This window comes from Chiloscyllium punctatum, chromosome 36, assembly GCF_047496795.1.
Source record: "Chiloscyllium punctatum isolate Juve2018m chromosome 36, sChiPun1.3, whole genome shotgun sequence".
Classification (NCBI taxonomy): Eukaryota; Metazoa; Chordata; class Chondrichthyes; order Orectolobiformes; family Hemiscylliidae; genus Chiloscyllium; species Chiloscyllium punctatum.
Window position 1 is genome coordinate 67056644 of NC_092774.1, and position 5825 is coordinate 67062468.

A 5825-nucleotide genomic window follows, 5' to 3' on the forward strand; every position below is an offset into this window, starting at 1 on the left:
AATGTCCTGTACAGCCACAACATAACTTCGCAACTCCAATTCAGGCAGCATCCAAGCAGCTTCGAAATCGACGTTTCGGGCAAAAGTCCTTCGTCAGGAACAAAGGCAGTGAGCCTGAAGCATGGAGAGATAAGCTTATCTCTCCATGCTTCAGGCTCACTGCCTTTATTCCTGACGAAGGGCTTTTGCCCGAAACGTCGATTTCGAAGCTACTTGGATGCTGCCTGAACTGCTGTGCTCTTCCAGCACCACTAATCCAGAATCTGGTTTCCAGCATCTGCAGTCATTGTTTTTACCTTCCCAACTCCAATACTCAGTCAGAGGATTGGGAACGCTTTGGGAACGCTTTCAAAACACACAAAAAACAAACAGGAAAGAATGGAGGGACAAACCGAATTTTTGAGAGTGAGCTTGGAAGCATCACTGAGAAATCGGCGGAATGGGTTTTTTTGGGACGCGTTCTCCTTAAATATATTATATACGTATTTCTCTCTTGTAATTCGTAATTTTTCTGTGCTGCAGTGTGTAGCGGCTCGTTGAAATAATGTCCTGTTGAATCTTCGTTTGTGGGTGTTGGGATGATTGCTTCCGTGGTTAAGTATTTGTGTGTGTTGTTTTTCTGTCGACGTTAGTTTGAAGTTCCCCATTGACTGTTCGCTCTACTGTGACATCTAGAAATGGCACTGTGTTAATTTTCTCCTCCAATTCAAACCAGGAGCCCCCCTCAGACCCAAAGTCTCACCACTTGGTACACCAATATACCGACTAGTCAGTGGCTCGTTGAAATAATGTCCTGATGCAGCTTCGTTTGTGGGTGTTGGGATGATTGCTTCTGTGGTTAAGTATTTGGTTTTTGAGTGTTGGTTTTCTGTAGATGCTAGTTTGAAGTTCCCCATTGACTGTTCGCTCTACTGTGACATCTAAGAATGCAGTTTATTGTTGTTCTCCTCTTTTTCAAACTAGGAGCCCCCCTCAGGCCAAGGTCTCACTACTTGGAACACCAATATACAGACTAGTCAAAGGCCTCCACTGAGGACTAAAACACCAAGTCGAAGATTCACTCCACTCCATTTACTCCATCCAAGAATTCCCGAACACCAAAGACACGAAGACAGAAGAGGATGGAATAATGTTGTCCTTTGACATAACAGCCCTGTTCACATCCATTAACATCAACGTCGCCAAAGAAAACTGAAGACACTACTCGAAGAACTAAAGACAAAAACACAGAACCAACTTCAGCCTGCAAAGATAACACTGTCAACCTCGTGGAACTGTGCCTTACCTCCCACTTCATATTCAGTAACAAGCCCTACAAACAAATCAACGAAACGCCCATGAAACACTTCTGTCATCAAAAAATGAAACAAATTAGAGGAAACCTACAACACCATCAACAATCTCCTTCCTGGCATAAAATTCACAAAAGAGGAGAACAACAACAAAGTGCCATTTCTGGATGTCACAGTAGAACCGACCAGTCAATGATAAATTCAAAACAGCCTCTGCAAGAAAGCAACACACACGAACCAAGTACTTAGCTACAGAAGTAATCATCCCTACACCTACAAACAAATCTGAACGAGGGTACTATTCTAACGAACCACAACACAGTGCAGCACCCAGTGACTCCGAAGACCAATTAGTCACTCGACAGCGCATTTAAGGAGAATGGGCAGCCCAAAAAATATACTGCAAATTGCTTCCCTGACCGGGAATCGAACCCGGGCCGCAGCAGTGAAAGCGCCGAATCCTAACCACTAGACCACCAGGGAGACAGCAGCGAAGTTTGACAGCTCTACTGAAAATTGCTTCCCTGCCCGGAAATCGAACCCGGGTCACGGGAGTTTGAAGGCTTCCACCAAAGTTGTTTCTTGTATCCATTGCTCCCGATGCGGTCTCCCCTACATTGGGGAGACTGGAGCCCCGTCGCAGAATCAAGTCACAGCGTTTGAGGGAACATCTCCAGGACACCCGCAATAATCAACCCCATCGCCCTGTGGCCCAACATTTCAACCTCCCCTCCCACTCTGCCAGGGACATGCAGGACCTGGGCCTCCTCCATCGCCCCTCCCTCCCCACCCGATGTCTGGGGGAAGAACGCCCCAACTTCTGCCTCGGATACATTCAACCCCAGGACATCGATGTGGACTGCACCAGTTTCCTCATTTCCACTCCCCCCACCTTAGCTGAGTTCCAACCTTCCATCTGAGCGCTGTCCTCAGGACCTGTCAATCTCCCTTCCCACCTATCCACTCCACCCTCCTCTCTGACCTGTCACCTACGTCCCCAACCCCATTCACCTATTGCACTCTTTGCTACCTTTGGCCCAGCACCCCCCAATTTATCTCGCCACCCCTGGAAGCGTCCTGCTTCTATTCCTGATGAAGGGCTTTTGCCCGAAACGTCGATTTTCCTGCTCCTCGGAAGTTGTCAGACCTGCTGTGCTTTTCCAGCACCACTCTGATCTAAACTCTGGTTTCCAGCATCTACAGTCCTCACTTTTGCCTACCCAATAAACCCAGTGTGCCGATTTCACATCAACAAACAGACACAAGTAGACACAACGTCTACAGAAACCCTAGCACATTACTTTACATTAAAGACATCTGGGAAATGATGTCCAGACAACTCAAACCTCTCAGCATCATGGTAGCCCAAAAACCTACCAACACACTTAAACAGCGGCTAATGAACCTGAAATACCCGATACAAACAACCAGCAAACGAATGTTATTTAAAAAATACCATACAAGGAAATATATACATGAACTCTGCCACACAGGTCTCTCTGGCAAGAAATGCTGGGATGAGATAAGGAAGATTTTTTTCAGCCAAAACGAGTCGGCACTGACTGGACATCCATTTAAAATCAAGGCTGTCAGCCCAGGATGGAAGATCCGAAGGGATGAACAGTTTTCTTATTTCCTGAAGATTTACATAGCTGAGACTGGGTTTTGGTGTTTGTTTCCTTTCCACTCCCAGGAGGCGCAGTGGTTGGGGCAGTGTGTTGGGGAAAGTGAAATGTGCCCGTGAGCAGCGTGTGGGGCTATTTCAGCTTCCCCTCCTCCGACAGCGCTATGACTTGACTCTGATGTTCTCAGGGACATTTCCTGACGCGAGACATTGAAAAGAGTCTCGTTCCTGCAGATCGGGAATTCAAACCGTGTGCCGGCTTCAGGACAATGAGAAAGATTAATTGGGGTGTGTGAGGAAGCTGTGAGCTGCATTTCAAACAGGTAGGTGGAGTCAGATGCGTCATCCATTGCGCCCCTGGCACTGTGCGTATCTGACGCCACCATGCTGCAGAGTTCTGACGTTAACAAGTACTTGCGCAGCAATGGGAACATTCACAAGAGGAACAGCCAAAGATAATCACCGTCACTGCTTCCCTTCCATAGTCCCAACTTTGTGAAGCAGTATCTTTCACCGGGAAATAAAACACCTTTATCCTCAGGTGCCTGCTTAACTTCGATCACGACTTCACGTCCCTCACTGTTCTAGTTTCATTTCCAAACTCTTGGCTCATCGCCTCAATAGCAGCTCTGTGGGTGTCTGCTTGTTCCACCCTGACAGGCAGTGGGCTACAGATTCCCGATCAGTCCCAATGTGATTGAAATATTTCAACCCGTCCACTGATTGCATTTAAAAAAAAAAACCGTGGAGCAATCTCCCTTTTCTTTTGATGTCGTTTCTCAACTGTAGTCGGCAGGGTTCACACCTGCGTGTGGGAACCGCAATGGATTTCATGTCCATCGCATTCACCACTCGGCCCACCAATACAGAACCATACTGACAGCTTCATTTCCCAGGTCTATCTGCCTGTAGAGCTGCGAAAGAGTAAATCATTGCTGAGTTTGTTTGAATCCAATCACTTCACAGGTTTCGAAAGGGTTAAATATCTGCAAATGGCGAGTCTGGGTGTTTCATCCCGAAAGATGAAATGGACGTTCAGTCAAAAACAGAAATTGCAGGAGCAACTCAGCAGGTCAGGCAGCATCTGTGGAAAGAGAATCAGAGACAACATTTCAGAACTCGGTTTTTACCTCATCCAAGTACAGCCAAACCTGCTGAGTTTTTCCAGCAGTTTCGCTTTCTGTCTCGGATTCTCAGCATCCGCAGTCCTTTACGTTCGAAATTCAATCAATTCAGAAACCCCTTTGTGCTGCCTGAGTGGAAAAGATTTCCGTTTGGGAAACATTTACCTGAAACCATGAAAAACGTGCACATTCGCAGCCAAGAAAGCGGTAGGAGCGAGAACAAGTAGCACTCCGTCCCTGGGTGGTCTCGAACCACCAACCTTTCGGTTAACAGCCGAAAGCGCTGACCAATTGCGCCACAGAGACAGGTCCCAACGTGGCCGGCAAAGTGTCTTTGAGGAACCTACTATTCAATTCATAATTCAACCCGCCCCGCCCAAAATTACCATTATCTTCTATCAGTTTTAATTTTCCATAATAAAGCCTTGGACATTCATTATGGAGACATGGGTTCAGCCTGATCCCACCATCTGCAGGCACATCCATGACACTCGGAACGAGCTCTCCTACACCGGGGCCATCGCCCTCCAAGCCTTTCAGTGTTTTGCCTCTTCCTGAATTTTCTCATTGGCCCCGAGCCGAGAAGGGGTTTGAATTCCTGATGTGCAGAGAATTCTTTCAATGTCTCGGGTCAGTTCATCTCCGGAGAATATCAGAGTCAATCGGCCTCTTAAACAAGGGGACGGTGTCTGGACTGTCTCTGCTCAGTCGGACAGTTCATCCTTCATTCTCCTCGAATTCCACTTCCCAAAGAGTTTCTAAAGATTCACAAAGCTGGAGACTGGGATTTTTGTTTTACTTCCTGAACATTTTTCCACCTGCTAACTGACAATATTTTGCCAAAACCTCTTCCCCATTGTAACACATGCATCATGTTCAGGGATGAGCAATTTCCATTTTGTGGAGACATTCCCAAGTTTGGGAATGTTCTCTTTGGAGCAAAGATGGTTAACTGGAGATTTCCAGGGGCTGTTGTCAATGATGGGAGAAGACGTGGTGTTTTCGCTGCTCGTTGGATGCTGCCTGAACTGCTGTGCTCTTCCAGCACCACTAATCCAGTATTTGCTTTTCAGCATCTGCAGTCATTGTTTTTACCTTAATGATCAGAAGAACCCATTGCCAATGACTCGGGTCAGTTACCAGAGGACAGGGATTGAAGTTCTTTAATGGAAAGCAGCATTTGTGTCGAACAAACACAGCGAATACTGCAGAAAGCCAACGGGTCGAGTAGCATCAGTGGAAAGGTAAACAGAGCCGACGTTTTGAGTGTGCTACGGTTTTTGTTCAGAACTCAGTGTTTTGCCTCTTCCCGAAGTTGGTCCAGGTCTGTGTCTCAATTGACAAACACATGGCAAGTGCAGTGCGGCAATGTGAAGTTATTGCCTTTGCTGTTTAAAAGAAAAGCAGTGCATTGTTGAAATGGTGACATATTGGAATGTGGAGAAAGTGAGGACTGGAGGTGAAAGTCGAAAAATGTGGCACTGGAAAAGCACAACAGGTAGCATCTGAGGAGAAGGACAGGGAACGTTTCGGGAACAAGCCCTTCATCAGGAATGATGTATGGATGTACGAAGGGGTCTCAGATTCCTTCCGCACCAGTCAATGCCAGTTGTCGGGCAGATGCAGCAGGCAATGAGCGAGGCAAGTGGCATATTACGAAGAGGAATTGAGTTCAGAAGTGGAGTCATTGAACATATTTAAGGCTAAGTTCATCTGAGTTTTGAACAACAAAGAAGTGGATGCTTATCGGGGGAGGTAAGAAAATGGTTTTAAGACCAGTACAGG

General features: G+C 46.7%; 2 non-coding genes across 2 annotated transcripts; both read right to left on the minus strand.

Moving 5' to 3' along the window:
- Positions 1 to 1703: 1703 nt before the first annotated feature.
- On the minus strand, positions 1704 to 1775 carry trnae-uuc (transfer RNA glutamic acid (anticodon UUC)). The gene has a single exon. It is a non-coding gene; the product is annotated as a tRNA-Glu (tRNA).
- Positions 1776 to 4272: 2497 nt separating this feature from the next.
- On the minus strand, positions 4273 to 4346 carry trnan-guu (transfer RNA asparagine (anticodon GUU)). The gene has a single exon. It is a non-coding gene; the product is annotated as a tRNA-Asn (tRNA).
- Positions 4347 to 5825: the final 1479 nt, after the last annotated feature.